An 18,136-nucleotide genomic window follows, 5' to 3' on the forward strand; every position below is an offset into this window, starting at 1 on the left:
CTATTGGGTGAAGTTTGGTTTACTTCTACGCAGCGGTTTTGGAGTTAACATCAAAATTACATTTCTCGGCCATATCGCGTAGATCTCACTGAGAAAAGGCTTAAATGACTTTTTTTAACTAAGTTTGAGGATTGTGCTCAAACCAAATGTCCTAGAACCAAATTTCCAAATGTAACTACTAGATTGTGATACGATACACTATTGGGTGAAGTTTGGTTGACTTCTGCGCAGCGGTTTGGGAGTTAACATCAAAATTACATTTCTCGGCCATATCGCGTAGATCTCACTGCGAAAAGGCTTAAATGACTTTTTTTAACTAATTTTGAGGATTGCGCTCAAACCAAATGTCCTAGAACCAAATTTCCAAATGTAACTACTAGATTGTGATACAATACACTATTGGGTGAAGTTTGGTTGACTTCTGCGCAGCGGTTTTGGAGTTAACATCAAAATTACATTTCTAGGCCATATCGCGTAGATCTCACTGCGAAAAGGCTTAAATGACTTTTTTTAACTAAGTTTGAGGATTGCGCTCAAACCAAATGTCCTAGAACCAAATTTCCAAATGTAACTACTAGATTGTGATACAATACACTAATGGGTGAAGTTTGGTTGACTTCTGCGCAGCGGTTTTGGAGTTAACATCAAAATTACATTTCTCGGCCATATCGCGTAGATCTCACTGTGAAAAGGCTTAAATGACTTTTTTTTAACTAAGTTTGAGGATTGCGCTCAAACCAAATGTCCTAGAACCAAATTTCCAAATGTAACTACTAGATTGTGATACAATACACTATTGGGTGAAGTTTGGTTTACTTCTGCGCAGCGGTTTGGGAGTTAACATCAAAATTACATTTCTCGGCCATATCGCGTAGATCTCACTGAGAAAAGGCTTAAATGACTTTTTTTAAACTAAGTTTGAGGATTGCGCTCAAACCAAATGTCCTAGAACCAAGTTTCCAAATGTAACTACTAGATTGTGATACCATACACTATTGGGTGAAGTTTGGTTGACTTCTGCGCAGCGGTTTGGGAGTTAACATCAAAATTACATTTCTCGGCCATATCGCGTAGATCTCACTGAAAAAAGGCTTAAATGACTTTTTTTAACTAAGTTTGAGGATTGCGCTCAAACCAAATGTCCTAGAACCAAATTTCCAAATTTAACTACTAGATTGTGATACAATACACTATTGGGTGAAGTTTGGTTGACTTCTGCGCAGCGGTTTGGGAGTTAACATCAAAATTACATTTCTCGGCCATATCGCGTAGATCTCACTGCGAAAAGGCTTAAATGACTTTTTTTAACTAAGTTTGAGGATTGCGCTCAAACCAAATGTCCTAGAATCAAATTTCCCAATGTAACTACTAGATTGTGATACAATACACTATTGGGTGAAGTTTGGTTGACTTCTGCGCAGCGGTTTGGGAGTTAACATCAAAATTACATTTCTCGGCCATATCGCGTAAATCTCACTGTGAAAAGGCTTAAATGACTTTTTTTAACTAAGTTTGAGGATTGCGCTCAAACCAAATGTCCTAGAACCAAATTTCCAAATGTAACTACTAGATTGTGATACAATACACTATTGGGTGAAGTTTGGTTGACATCTGCGCAGCGGTTTGGGAGTTAACATCAAAATTACATTTCTTGGCCATATCGCGTAGATCTCACTGTGAAAAGGCTTAAATAACTTTTTTTAACTAAGTTTGAGGATTGCGCTCAAATCAAATGTCCTAGAACCAAATTTCCACATTTAACTACTAGATTGTGATACAATACACTATTGGGTGAAGTTTGGTTGACTTCTGCGCAGCGGTTTGGGAGTTAACATCAAAATTACATTTCTCGGCCATATCGCGTATATCTCACTGCGAAAAGGCTTAAATGACTTTTTTTAACTAAGTTTGATGATTGCGCTCAAACCAAATGTCCTTGAACCAAATTTCCAAATGTAACTACTAAATTGTGATACAATACACTATTGGGTGAAGTTTGGTTGACTTCTGCGCAGCGGTTTGGGAGTTAACATCAAAATTACATTTCTCGGCCATATCGCGTAGATCTCACTGCGAAAAGGCTTAAATTACTTTTTTTAACTAAGTTTGAGGATTGCGCTCAAACCAAATGTCCTAGAATCAAATTTCCAAATGTAACTACTAGATTGTGATACAATACACTATTGGGTGAAGTTTGGTTGACTTCTGCGCAGCGGTTTTGGAGTTGACATCAAAATTACATTTCTCGGCCATATCATGTAGATCTCACTGCGAAAAGGCTTAAATGACTTTTTTTAAACTAAGTTTGAGGATTGCACTCAAACCACATGTCCTAGAACCAAATTTCAATATGTAACTACTAGATTGTGATACAATACACTATTGGGTGAAGTTTGTTTGACTTCTGCGCAGCGGTTTTGGAGTTAACATCAAAATTACATTTCTCGGCCATATCGCGTAGATCTTACTGTGAAAAGGCTTAAATGACTTTTTTTTTTAAGTAAGTTTGATGATTGCGCTCAAACCAAATGTCCTAGAACCAAATTTCCAAATGTAACTACTAGATTGTGATACAATACACTATTGGGTGAAGTTTGGTTGACATCTGCGCAGCGGTTTGGGAGTTAACATCAAAATTACATTTCTCGGCCATATCGCGTAGATCTCACTGTGAAAAGGCTTAAATGACTTTTTTTTAAATAAGTTTGAGGATTGCGCTCAAACCAAATGTCCTAGAACCAAATTTCCAAATGTAACTACTAGATTGTGATACAATACACTATTGGGTGAAGTTTGGTTTACTTCTGCGCAGCGGTTTGGGAGTTAACATCAAAATTACATTTCTCGGCCATATCGCGTAGATCTCACTGCGAAAAGGCTTAAATGACTTTTTTTAACTAAGTTTGAGGATTGCGCTCAAACCAAATGTCCTAGAATCAAATTTCCAAATGTAACTACTAGATTGTGATACAATACACTATTGGGTGAAGTTTGGTTGACTTCTGCGCAGCGGTTTGGGAGTTAACATCAAAATTACATTTCTCGGCCATATCGCGTAGATCTTACTGTGAAAAGGCTTAAATGACTTTTTTTTTTAAGTAAGTTTGATGATTGCGCTCAAACCAAATGTCCTAGAACCAAATTTCCAAATGTAACTACTAGATTTTGATACAATACACTATTGGGTGAAGTTTGGTTGACATCTGCGCAGCGGTTTGGGAGTTAACATCAAAATTACATTTCTCGGCCATATCGCGTAGATCTCACTGTGAAAAGGCTTAAATAACTTTTTTTAACTAAGTTTGAGGATTGCGCTCAAATCAAATGTCCTAGAACCAAATTTCCACATTTAACTACTAGATTGTGATACAATACACTATTGGGTGAAGTTTGGTTGACTTCTGCGCAGCGGTTTGGGAATTAACATCAAAATTACATTTCTCGGCCATATCGCGTAGATCTCACTGCGAAAAGGCTTAAATGACTTTTTTTAACTAAGTTTGATGATTGCGCTCAAACCAAATGTCCTTGAACCAAATTTCCAAATGTAACTACTAAATTGTGATACAATACACTATTGGGTGAAGTTTGGTTGACTTCTGCGCAGCGGTTTGGGAGTTATCAAAATTACATTTCTCGGCCATATCGCGTATATCTCACTGCGAAAAGGCTTAAATGACTTTTTTTAACTAAGTTTGATGATTGCGCTCAAACCAAATGTCCTAGAATCAAATTTCCAAATGTAACTACTAGATTGTGATACAATACACTATTGGGTGAAGTTTGGTTGACTTCTGCGCAGCGGTTTTGGAGTTGACATCAAAATTACATTTCTCGGCCATATCGTGTAGATCTCACTGCGAAAAGGCTTAAATGACTTTTTTTAAACTAAGTTTGAGGATTGCGCTCAAACCACATGTCCTAGAACCAAATTTCAATATGTAACTACTAGATTGTGATACAATACACTATTGGGTGAAGTTTGTTTGACTTCTGCGCAGCGGTTTTGGAGTTAACATCAAAATTACATTTCTCGGCCATATCGCGTAGATCTTACTGTGAAAAGGCTTAAATGACTTTTTTTTTTAAGTAAGTTTGATGATTGCGCTCAAACCAAATGTCCTAGAACCAAATTTCCAAATGTAACTACTAGATTGTGATACAATACACTATTGGGTGAAGTTTGGTTGACATCTGCGCAGCGGTTTGGGAGTTAACATCAAAATTACATTTCTCGGCCATATCGCGTAGATCTCACTGTGAAAAGGCTTAAATGACTTTTTTTTAAATAAGTTTGAGGATTGCGCTCAAACCAAATGTCCTAGAACCAAATTTCCAAATGTAACTACTAGATTGTGATACAATACACTATTGGGTGAAGTTTGGTTTACTTCTGCGCAGCGGTTTGGGAGTTAACATCAAAATTACATTTCTCGGCCATATCGCGTAGATCTCACTGCGAAAAGGCTTAAATGACTTTTTTTAACTAAGTTTGAGGATTGCGCTCAAACCAAATGTCCTAGAATCAAATTTCCAAATGTAACTACTAGATTGTGATACAATACACTATTGGGTGAAGTTTGGTTGACTTCTGCGCAGCGGTTTGGGAGTTAACATCAAAATTACATTTCTCGGCCATATCGCGTAGATCTCACTGTGAAAAGGCTTACATGACTTTTTTTAACTAAGTTTGATGATTGCGCTCAAACCAAATGTCCTAGAACCAAATTTCCAAATGTAACTACTAAATTGTGATACAATACACTATTGGGTGAAGTTTGGTTGACTTCTGCGCAGCGGTTTTGGAGTCATCAAAATTACATTTCTCGGCCATATCGCGTAGATCTCACTGAGAAAAGGCTTAAATGACTTTTTTTAAACTAAGTTTGAGGATTGCGCTCAAACCAAATGTCCTAGAACCAAATTTCCAAATGTAACTACTAGATTGTGATACAATACACTATTGGGTGAAGTTTGGTTGACTTCTGCGCATCGGTTTTGGAGTTAACATCAAAATTACATTTCTCGGCCATATCGCGTAGATCTCACTGTGAAAAGGCTTAAATGACTTTTTTTTAACTAAGTTTGAGGATTGCGCTCAAACCAAATGTCCTAGAACCAAATTTCCAAATGTAACTACTAGATTGTGATACAATACACTATTGGGTGAAGTTTGGTTTACTTCTGCGCAGCGGTTTGGGAGTTAACATCAAAATTACATTTCTCGGCCATATCGCGTAGATCTCACTGCGAAAAGGCTTAAATGACTTTTTTTAACTAAGTTTGAGGATTGCGCTCAAACCAAATGTCCTAGAACCAAATTTCCAAATGTAACTACTAGATTGTGATACAATACACTATTGGGTGAAGTTTGGTTGACTTCTGCGCAGCGGTTTTGGAGTTAACATCAAAATTACATTTCTCGGCCATATCGTGTAGATCTCACTGTGAAAAGGCTTAAATGACATTTTTTAAACTAAGTTTGAGGATTGCGCTCAAACCAAATGTCCTAGAACCAAATTTCCAAATGTAACTACTAGATTGTGATACAATACACTATTGGGTGAAGTTTGGTTTACTTCTACGCAGCGGTTTTGGAGTTAACATCAAAATTACATTTCTCGGCCATATCGCGTAGATCTCACTGAGAAAAGGCTTAAATGACTTTTTTTAACTAAGTTTGAGGATTGTGCTCAAACCAAATGTCCAAGAACCAAATTTCCAAATGTAACTACTAGATTGTGATACGATACACTATTGGGTGAAGTTTGGTTGACTTCTGCGCAGCGGTTTGGGAGTTAACATCAAAATTACATTTCTCGGCCATATCGCGTAGATCTCACTGCGAAAAGGCTTTAATGACTTTTTTTTAACTAAGTTTGAGGATTGCGCTCAAACCAAATGTCCTAGAACCAAATTTCCAAATGTAACTACTAGATCGTGATACAATACACTATTGGGTGAAGTTTGGTTGACTTCTGTGCAGCGGTTTTGGAGTTAACATCAAAATTACATTTCTCGGCCATATCGCGTAGATCTCACTGTGAAAAGGCTTAAATGACTTTTTTTTAACTAAGTTTGAGGATTGCGCTCAAACCAAATGTCCTAGAACCAAATTTCCAAATGTAACTACTAGATTGTGATACAATACACTATTGGGTGAAGTTTGGTTGACTTCTGCGCAGCGGTTTGGGAGTTAACATCAAAATTACATTTCTCGGCCATATTGCGTAGATCTCACTGAGAAAAGGCTTAAATGACTTTTTTTTAACTAAGTTTGAGGATTGCGCTCAAACGAAATGCCCTAGAACCAAATTTCCAAATGTAACTACTAGATTGTGATACAATACACTATTGGGTGAAGTTTGGTTGACTTCTGCGCAGCGGTTTGGGAGTTAACATCAAAATTACATTTCTCGGCCATATCGCGTAGATCTCACTGCGAAAAGGCTTAAATGACTTTTTTTAACTAAGTTTGAGGATTGCGCTCAAACCAAATGTCCTAGAACCAAATTTCCAAATGTAACTACTAGATTGTGATACAATACACTATTGGGTGAAGTTTGGTTGACTTCTGCGCAGCGGTTTTGGAGTTAACATCAAAATTACATTTTTCGGCCATATCGCGTAGATCTCACTGCGAAAAGGCTTAAATGACTTTTTTTAACTAAGTTTGAGGATTGCGCTCAAACCAAATGTCCTAGAACCAAATTTCTATATGTAACTACTAGATTGTGATACAATACACTATTGGGTGAAGTTTGGTTTACTTCTACGCAGCGGTTTGGGAGTTAACATCAAAATTACATTTCTCGGCCATATCGCGTAGATCTCACTGAGAAAAGGCTTAAATGACTTTTTTTAACTAAGTTTGAGGATTGTGCTCAAACCAAATGTCCTAGAACCAAATTTCCAAATGTAACTACTAGATTGTGATACGATACACTATTGGGTGAAGTTTGGTTGACTTCTGCGCAGCGGTTTGGGAGTTAACATCAAAATTACATTTCTCGGCCATATCGCGTAGATCTCACTGCGAAAAGGCTTTAATGACTTTTTTTTAACTAAGTTTGAGGATTGCGCTCAAACCAAATGTCCTAGAACCAAATTTCCAAATGTAACTACTAGATCGTGATACAATACACTATTGGGTGAAGTTTGGTTGACTTCTGTGCAGCGGTTTTGGAGTTAACATCAAAATTACATTTCTTGGCCATATCGCGTAGATCTCACTGTGAAAAGGCTTAAATGACTTTTTTTTAACTAAGTTTGAGGATTGCGCTCAAACCAAATGTCCTAGAACCAAATTTCCAAATGTAACTACTAGATTGTGATACAATACACTATTGGGTGAAGTTTGGTTGACTTCTACGCAGCGGTTTTGGAGTTAACATCAAAATTACATTTCTCGGCCATATCGCGTAGATCTCACTGAGAAAAGGCTTAAATGACTTTTTTTAACTAAGTTTGAGGATTGTGCTCAAACCAAATGTCCAAGAACCAAATTTCCAAATGTAACTAATAGATTGTGATACGATACACTATTGGGTGAAGTTTGGTTGACTTCTGCGCAGCGGTTTGGGAGTTAACATCAAAATTACATTTCTCGGCCATATCGCGTAGATCTCACTGCGAAAAGGCTTTAATGACTTTTTTTTAACTAAGTTTGAGGATTGCGCTCAAACCAAATGTCCTAGAACCAAATTTTCAAATGTAACTACTAGATCGTGATACAATACACTATTGGGTGAAGTTTGGTTGACTTCTGTGCAGCGGTTTTGGAGTTAACATCAAAATTACATTTCTCGGCCATATCGCGTAGATCTCACTGTGAAAAGGCTTAAATGACTTTTTTTTAACTAAGTTTGAGGATTGCGCTCAAACCAAATGTCCTAGAACCAAATTTCCAAATGTAACTACTAGATTGTGATACAATACACTATTGGGTGAAGTTTGGTTGACTTCTGCGCAGCGGTTTGGGAGTTAACATCAAAATTACATTTCTCGGCCATATCGCGTAGATCTCACTGAGAAAAGGCTTAAATGACTTTTTTTTAACTAAGTTTGAGGATTGCGCTCAAACGAAATGCCCTAGAACCAAATTTCCAAATGTAACTACTAGATTGTGATACAATACACTATTGGGTGAAGTTTGGTTGACTTCTGCGCAGCGGTTTGGGAGTTAACATCAAAATTACATTTCTCGGCCATATCGCGTAGATCTCACTGCGAAAAGGCTTAAATGACTTTTTTTAACTAAGTTTGAGGATTGCGCTCAAACCAAATGTCCTAGAACCAAATTTCCAAATGTAACTACTAGATTGTGATACAATACACTATTGGGTGAAGTTTGGTTGACTTCTGCGCAGCGGTTTTGGAGTTAACATCAAAATTACATTTTTCGGCCATATCGCGTAGATCTCACTGCGAAAAGGCTTAAATGACTTTTTTTAACTAAGTTTGAGGATTGCGCTCAAACCAAATGTCCTAGAACCAAATTTCTATATGTAACTACTAGATTGTGATACAATACACTATTGGGTAAAGGTTGGTTTACTTCTACGCAGCGGTTTTGGAGTTAACATCAAAATTACATTTCTCGGCCATATCGCGTAGATCTCACTGAGAAAAGGCTTAAATGACTTTTTTTAACTAAGTTTGAGGATTGTGCTCAAACCAAATGTCCTAGAACCAAATTTCCAAATGTAACTACTAGATTGTGATACGATACACTATTGGGTGAAGTTTGGTTGACTTCTGCGCAGCGGTTTGGGAGTTAACATCAAAATTACATTTCTCGGCCATATCGCGTAGATCTCACTGCGAAAAGGCTTAAATGACTTTTTTTAACTAATTTTGAGGATTGCGCTCAAACCAAATGTCCTAGAACCAAATTTCCAAATGTAACTACTAGATTGTGATACAATACACTATTGGGTGAAGTTTGGTTGACTTCTGCGCAGCGGTTTTGGAGTTAACATCAAAATTACATTTCTCGGCCATATCGCGTAGATCTCACTGCGAAAAGGCTTAAATGACTTTTTTTAACTAAGTTTGAGGATTGCGCTCAAACCAAATGTCCTAGAACCAAATTTCCAAATGTAACTACTAGATTGTGATACAATACACTAATGGGTGAAGTTTGGTTGACTTCTGCGCAGCGGTTTTGGAGTTAACATCAAAATTACATTTCTCGGCCATATCGCGTAGATCTCACTGTGAAAAGGCTTAAATGACTTTTTTTTAACTAAGTTTGAGGATTGCGCTCAAACCAAATGTCCTAGAACCAAATTTCCAAATGTAACTACTAGATTGTGATACAATACACTATTGGGTGAAGTTTGGTTTACTTCTGCGCAGCGGTTTGGGAGTTAACATCAAAATTACATTTCTCGGCCATATCGCGTAGATCTCACTGAGAAAAGGCTTAAATGACTTTTTTTAAACTAAGTTTGAGGATTGCGCTCAAACCAAATGTCCTAGAACCAAGTTTCCAAATGTAACTACTAGATTGTGATACCATACACTATTGGGTGAAGTTTGGTTGACTTCTGCGCAGCGGTTTGGGAGTTAACATCAAAATTACATTTCTCGGCCATATCGCGTAGATCTCACTGAAAAAAGGCTTAAATGACTTTTTTTAACTAAGTTTGAGGATTGCGCTCAAACCAAATGTCCTAGAACCAAATTTCCAAATTTAACTACTAGATTGTGATACAATACACTATTGGGTGAAGTTTGGTTGACTTCTGCGCAGCGGTTTGGGAGTTAACATCAAAATTACATTTCTCGGCCATATCGCGTAGATCTCACTGCGAAAAGGCTTAAATGACTTTTTTTAACTAAGTTTGAGGATTGCGCTCAAACCAAATGTCCTAGAATCAAATTTCCCAATGTAACTACTAGATTGTGATACAATACACTATTGGGTGAAGTTTGGTTGACTTCTGCGCAGCGGTTTGGGAGTTAACATCAAAATTACATTTCTCGGCCATATCGCGTAAATCTCACTGTGAAAAGGCTTAAATGACTTTTTTTAACTAAGTTTGAGGATTGCGCTCAAACCAAATGTCCTAGAACCAAATTTCCAAATGTAACTACTAGATTGTGATACAATACACTATTGGGTGAAGTTTGGTTGACATCTGCGCAGCGGTTTGGGAGTTAACATCAAAATTACATTTCTTGGCCATATCGCGTAGATCTCACTGTGAAAAGGCTTAAATAACTTTTTTAACTAAGTTTGAGGATTGCGCTCAAATCAAATGTCCTAGAACCAAATTTCCACATTTAACTACTAGATTGTGATACAATACACTATTGGGTGAAGTTTGGTTGACTTCTGCGCAGCGGTTTGGGAGTTAACATCAAAATTACATTTCTCGGCCATATCGCGTATATCTCACTGCGAAAAGGCTTAAATGACTTTTTTTAACTAAGTTTGATGATTGCGCTCAAACCAAATGTCCTTGAACCAAATTTCCAAATGTAACTACTAAATTGTGATACAATACACTATTGGGTGAAGTTTGGTTGACTTCTGCGCAGCGGTTTGGGAGTTAACATCAAAATTACATTTCTCGGCCATATCGCGTAGATCTCACTGCGAAAAGGCTTAAATTACTTTTTTTAACTAAGTTTGAGGATTGCGCTCAAACCAAATGTCCTAGAATCAAATTTCCAAATGTAACTACTAGATTGTGATACAATACACTATTGGGTGAAGTTTGGTTGACTTCTGCGCAGCGGTTTTGGAGTTGACATCAAAATTACATTTCTCGGCCATATCGTGTAGATCTCACTGCGAAAAGGCTTAAATGACTTTTTTTAAACTAAGTTTGAGGATTGCGCTCAAACCACATGTCCTAGAACCAAATTTCAATATGTAACTACTAGATTGTGATACAATACACTATTGGGTGAAGTTTGTTTGACTTCTGCGCAGCGGTTTTGGAGTTAACATCAAAATTACATTTCTCGGCCATATCGCGTAGATCTTACTGTGAAAAGGCTTAAATGACTTTTTTTTTTAAGTAAGTTTGATGATTGCGCTCAAACCAAATGTCCTAGAACCAAATTTCCAAATGTAACTACTAGATTGTGATACAATACACTATTGGGTGAAGTTTGGTTGACATCTGCGCAGCGGTTTGGGAGTTAACATCAAAATTACATTTCTCGGCCATATCGCGTAGATCTCACTGTGAAAAGGCTTAAATGACTTTTTTTTAACTAAGTTTGAGGATTGCGCTCAAACCAAATGTCCTAGAACCAAATTTCCAAATGTAACTACTAGATTGTGATACAATACACTATTGGGTGAAGTTTGGTTTACTTCTGCGCAACGGTTTGGGAGTTAACATCAAAATTACATTTCTCGGCCATATCGCGTAGATCTCACTGCGAAAAGGCTTAAATGACTTTTTTTAACTAAGTTTGAGGATTGCGCTCAAACCAAATGTCCTAGAATCAAATTTCCAAATGTAACTACTAGATTGTGATACAATACACTATTGGGTGAAGTTTGGTTGACTTCTGCGCAGCGGTTTGGGAGTTAACATCAAAATTACATTTCTCGGCCATATCGCGTAGATCTTACTGTGAAAAGGCTTAAATGACTTTTTTTTTTAAGTAAGTTTGATGATTGCGCTCAAACCAAATGTCCTAGAACCAAATTTCCAAATGTAACTACTAGATTTTGATACCATACACTATTGGGTGAAGTTTGGTTGACATCTGCGCAGCGGTTTGGGAGTTAACATCAAAATTACATTTCTCGGCCATATCGCGTAGATCTCACTGTGAAAAGGCTTAAATAACTTTTTTTAACTAAGTTTGAGGATTGCGCTCAAATCAAATGTCCTAGAACCAAATTTCCACATTTAACTACTAGATTGTGATACAATACACTATTGGGTGAAGTTTGGTTGACTTCTGCGCAGCGGTTTGGGAATTAACATCAAAATTACATTTCTCGGCCATATCGCGTATATCTCACTGCGAAAAGGCTTAAATGACTTTTTTTAACTAAGTTTGATGATTGCGCTCAAACCAAATGTCCTTGAACCAAATTTCCAAATGTAACTACTAAATTGTGATACAATACACTATTGGGTGAAGTTTGGTTGACTTCTGCGCAGCGGTTTGGGAGTTATCAAAATTACATTTCTCGGCCATATCGCGTAGATCTCACTGTGAAAAGGCTTACATGACTTTTTTTAACTAAGTTTGATGATTGCGCTCAAACCAAATGTCCTAGAACCAAATTTCCAAATGTAACTACTAAATTGTGATACAATACACTATTGGGTGAAGTTTTGTTGACTTCTGCGCAGCGGTTTTGGAGTCATCAAAATTACATTTCTCGGCCATATCGCGTAGATCTCACTGAGAAAAGGCTTAAATGACTTTTTTTAAACTAAGTTTGAGGATTGCGCTCAAACCAAATGTCCTAGAACCAAATTTCCAAATGTAACTACTAGATTGTGATACAATACACTATTGGGTGAAGTTTGGTTGACTTCTGCGCATCGGTTTTGGAGTTAACATCAAAATTACATTTCTCGGCCATATCGCGTAGATCTCACTGTGAAAAGGCTTAAATGACTTTTTTTTAACTAAGTTTGAGGATTGCGCTCAAACCAAATGTCCTAGAACCAAATTTCCAAATGTAACTACTAGATTGTGATACAATACACTATTGGGTGAAGTTTGGTTTACTTCTGCGCAGCGGTTTGGGAGTTAACATCAAAATTACATTTCTCGGCCATATCGCGTAGATCTCACTGCGAAAAGGCTTACATGACTTTTTTTAACTAAGTTTGATGATTGCGCTCAAACCAAATGTCCTAGAACCAAATTTCCAAATGTAACTACTAAATTGTGATACAATACACTATTGGGTGAAGTTTTGTTGACTTCTGCGCAGCGGTTTTGGAGTCATCAAAATTACATTTCTCGGCCATATCGCGTAGATCTCACTGAGAAAAGGCTTAAATGACTTTTTTTAAACTAAGTTTGAGGATTGCGCTCAAACCAAATGTCCTAGAACCAAATTTCCAAATGTAACTACTAGATTGTGATACAATACACTATTGGGTGAAGTTTGGTTGACTTCTGCGCATCGGTTTTGGAGTTAACATCAAAATTACATTTCTCGGCCATATCGCGTAGATCTCACTGTGAAAAGGCTTAAATGACTTTTTTTTAACTAAGTTTGAGGATTGCGCTCAAACCAAATGTCCTAGAACCAAATTTCCAAATGTAACTACTAGATTGTGATACAATACACTATTGGGTGAAGTTTGGTTTACTTCTGCGCAGCGGTTTGGGAGTTAACATCAAAATTACATTTCTCGGCCATATCGCGTAGATCTCACTGCGAAAAGGCTTAAATGACTTTTTTTAACTAAGTTTGAGGATTGCGCTCAAACCAAATGTCCTAGAACCAAATTTCCAAATGTAACTACTAGATTGTGATACAATACACTAATGGGTGAAGTTTGGTTGACTTCTGCGCAGCGGTTTTGGAGTTAACATCAAAATTACATTTCTCGGCCATATCGCGTAGATCTCACTGAAAAAAGGCTTAAATGACTTTTTTTTAACTAAGTTTGAGGATTGCGCTCAAACGAAATGCCCTAGAACCAAATTTCCAAATGTAACTACTAGATTGTGATACAATACACTATTGGGTGAAGTTTGGTTGACTTCTGCGCAGCGGTTTGGGAGTTAACATCAAAATTACATTTCTCGGCCATATCGCGTAGATCTCACTGCGAAAAGGCTTAAATGACTTTTTTTAACTAAGTTTGAGGATTGCGCTCAAACCAAATGTCCTAGAACCAAATTTCTATATGTAACTACTAGATTGTGATACAATACACTATTGGGTGAAGTTTGGTTTACTTCTACGCAGCGGTTTTGGAGTTAACATCAAAATTACATTTCTCGGCCATATCGCGTAGATCTCACTGAGAAAAGGCTTAAATGACTTTTTTTAACTAAGTTTGAGGATTGTGCTCAAACCAAATGTCCTAGAACCAAATTTCCAAATGTAACTACTAGATTGTGATACGATACACTATTGGGTGAAGTTTGGTTGACTTCTGCGCAGCGGTTTGGGAGTTAACATCAAAATTACATTTCTCGGCCATATCGCGTAGATCTCACTGCGAAAAGGCTTTAATGACTTTTTTTTAACTAAGTTTGAGGATTGCGCTCAAACCAAATGTCCTAGAACAAAATTTCCAAATGTAACTACTAGATCGTGATACAATACACTATTGGGTGAAGTTTGGTTGACTTCTGTGCAGCGGTTTTGGAGTTAACATCAAAATTACATTTCTTGGCCATATCGCGTAGATCTCACTGTGAAAAGGCTTAAATGACTTTTTTTTAACTAAGTTTGAGGATTGCGCTCAAACCAAATGTCCTAGAACCAAATTTCCAAATGTAACTACTAGATTGTGATACAATACACTATTGGGTGAAGTTTGGTTGACTTCTGCGCAGCGGTTTGGGAGTTAACATCAAAATTACATTTCTCGGCCATATCGCGTAGATCTCACTGAGAAAAGGCTTAAATGACTTTTTTTTAACTAAGTTTGAGGATTGCGCTCAAACCAAATGCCCTAGAACCAAATTTCCAAATGTAACTACTAGATTGTGATACAATACACTATTGGGTGAAGTTTGGTTGACTTCTGCGCAGCGGTTTGGGAGTTAACATCAAAATTACATTTCTCGGCCATATCGCGTAGATCTCACTGCGAAAAGGCTTAAATGACTTTTTTTAACTAAGTTTGAGGATTGCGCTCAAACCAAATGTCCTAGAACCAAATTTCCAAATGTAACTACTAGATTGTGATACAATACACTATTGGGTGAAGTTTGGTTGACTTCTGCGCAGCGGTTTTGGAGTTAACATCAAAATTACATTTTTCGGCCATATCGCGTAGATCTCACTGCGAAAAGGCTTAAATGACTTTTTTAAACTAAGTTTGAGGATTGCGCTCAAACCAAATGTCCTAGAACCAAATTTCCAAATGTAACTACTAGATTGTGATACAATACACTATTGGGTGAAGTTTGGTTGACTTCTGCGCAGCGGTTTGGGAGTTAACATCAAAATTACATTTCTCGGCCATATCGCGTAGATCTCACTGCGAAAAGGCTTAAATGACTTTTTTTAACTAATTTTGAGGATTGCGCTCAAACCAAATGTCCTAGAACCAAATTTCCAAATGTAACTACTAGATTGTGATACAATACACTATTGGGTGAAGTTTGGTTGACTTCTGCGCAGCGGTTTTGGAGTTAACATCAAAATTACATTTCTCGGCCATATCGCGTAGATCTCACTGCGAAAAGGCTTAAATGACTTTTTTTAACTAAGTTTGAGGATTGCGCTCAAACCAAATGTCCTAGAACCAAATTTCAAAATGTAACTACTAGATTGTGATACAATACACTAATGGGTGAAGTTTGGTTGACTTCTGCGCAGCGGTTTTGGAGTTAACATCAAAATTACATTTCTCGGCCATATCGCGTAGATCTCACTGTGAAAAGGCTTAAATGACTTTTTTTTAACTAAGTTTGAGGATTGCGCTCAAACCAAATGTCCTAGAACCAAATTTCCAAATGTAACTACTAGATTGTGATACAATACACTATTGGGTGAAGTTTGGTTTACTTCTGCGCAGCGGTTTGGGAGTTAACATCAAAATTACATTTCTCGGCCATATCGCGTAGATCTCACTGAGAAAAGGCTTAAATGACTTTTTTTAAACTAAGTTTGAGGATTGCGCTCAAACCAAATGTACTAGAACCAAGTTTCCAAATGTAACTACTAGATTGTGATACCATACACTATTGGGTGAAGTTTGGTTGACTTCTGCGCAGCGGTTTGGGAGTTAACATCAAAATTACATTTCTCGGCCATATCGCGTAGATCTCACTGAAAAAAGGCTTAAATGACTTTTTTTAACTAAGTTTGAGGATTGCGCTCAAACCAAATGTCCTAGAACCAAATTTCCAAATTTAACTACTAGATTGTGATACAATACACTATTGGGTGAAGTTTGGTTGACTTCTGCGCAGCGGTTTGGGAGTTAACATCAAAATTACATTTCTCGGCCATATCGCGTAGATCTCACTGCGAAAAGGCTTAAATGACTTTTTTTAACTAAGTTTGAGGATTGCGCTCAAACCAAATGTCCTAGAATCAAATTTCCCAATGTAACTACTAGATTGTGATACAATACACTATTGGGTGAAGTTTGGTTGACTTCTGCGCAGCGGTTTGGGAGTTAACATCAAAATTACATTTCTCGGCCATATCGCGTAAATCTCACTGTGAAAAGGCTTAAATGACTTTTTTTAACTAAGTTTGAGGATTGCGCTCAAACCAAATGTCCTAGAACCAAATTTCCAAATGTAACTACTAGATTGTGATACAATACACTATTGGGTGAAGTTTGGTTGACATCTGCGCAGCGGTTTGGGAGTTAACATCAAAATTACATTTCTTGGCCATATCGCGTAGATCTCACTGTGAAAAGGCTTAAATAACTTTTTTTAACTAAGTTTGAGGATTGCGCTCAAATCAAATGTCCTAGAACCAAATTTCCACATTTAACTACTAGATTGTGATACAATACACTATTGGGTGAAGTTTGGTTGACTTCTGCGCAGCGGTTTGGGAGTTAACATCAAAATTACATTTCTCGGCCATATCGCGTATATCTCACTGCGAAAAGGCTTAAATGACTTTTTTTAACTAAGTTTGATGATTGCGCTCAAACCAAATGTCCTTGAACCAAATTTCCAAATGTAACTACTAAATTGTGATACAATACACTATTGGGTGAAGTTTGGTTGACTTCTGCGCAGCGGTTTGGGAGTTAACATCAAAATTACATTTCTCGGCCATATCGCGTAGATCTCACTGCGAAAAGGCTTAAATTACTTTTTTTAACTAAGTTTGAGGATTGCGCTCAAACCAAATGTCCTAGAATCAAATTTCCAAATGTAACTACTAGATTGTGATACAATACACTATTGGGTGAAGTTTGGTTGACTTCTGCGCAGCGGTTTTGGAGTTGACATCAAAATTACATTTCTCGGCCATATCGTGTAGATCTCACTGCGAAAAGGCTTAAATGACTTTTTTTAAACTAAGTTTGAGGATTGCGCTCAAACCACATGTCCTAGAACCAAATTTCAATATGTAACTACTAGATTGTGATACAATACACTATTGGGTGAAGTTTGTTTGACTTCTGCGCAGCGGTTTTGGAGTTAACATCAAAATTACATTTCTCGGCCATATCGCGTAGATCTTACTGTGAAAAGGCTTAAATGACTTTTTTTTTTAAGTAAGTTTGATGATTGCGCTCAAACCAAATGTCCTAGAACCAAATTTCCAAATGTAACTACTAGATTGTGATACAATACACTATTGGGTGAAGTTTGGTTGACATCTGCGCAGCGGTTTGGGAGTTAACATCAAAATTACATTTCTCGGCCATATCGCGTAGATCTCACTGTGAAAAGGCTTAAATGACTTTTTTTTAACTAAGTTTGAGGATTGCGCTCAAACCAAATGTCCTAGAACCAAATTTCCAAATGTAACTACTAGATTGTGATACAATACACTATTGGGTGAAGTTTGGTTTACTTCTGCGCAGCGGTTTGGGAGTTAACATCAAAATTACATTTCTCGGCCATATCGCGTAGATCTCACTGTGAAAAGGCTTAAATAACTTTTTTTAACTAAGTTTGAGGATTGCGCTCAAATCAAATGTCCTAGAACCAAATTTCCACATTTAACTACTAGATTGTGATACAATACACTATTGGGTGAAGTTTGGTTGACTTCTGCGCAGCGGTTTGGGAATTAACATCAAAATTACATTTCTCGGCCATATCGCGTATATCTCACTGCGAAAAGGCTTAAATGACTTTTTTTAACTAAGTTTGATGATTGCGCTCAAACCAAATGTCCTTGAACCAAATTTCCAAATGTCACTACTAAATTGTGATACAATACACTATTGGGTGAAGTTTGGTTGACTTCTGCGCAGCGGTTTGGGAGTTATCAAAATTACATTTCTCGGCCATATCGCGTAGATCT

The sequence above is a fragment of the Corythoichthys intestinalis genome, chromosome 20 (assembly GCF_030265065.1).
Source record: "Corythoichthys intestinalis isolate RoL2023-P3 chromosome 20, ASM3026506v1, whole genome shotgun sequence".
Taxonomy (NCBI): Eukaryota; Metazoa; Chordata; class Actinopteri; order Syngnathiformes; family Syngnathidae; genus Corythoichthys; species Corythoichthys intestinalis.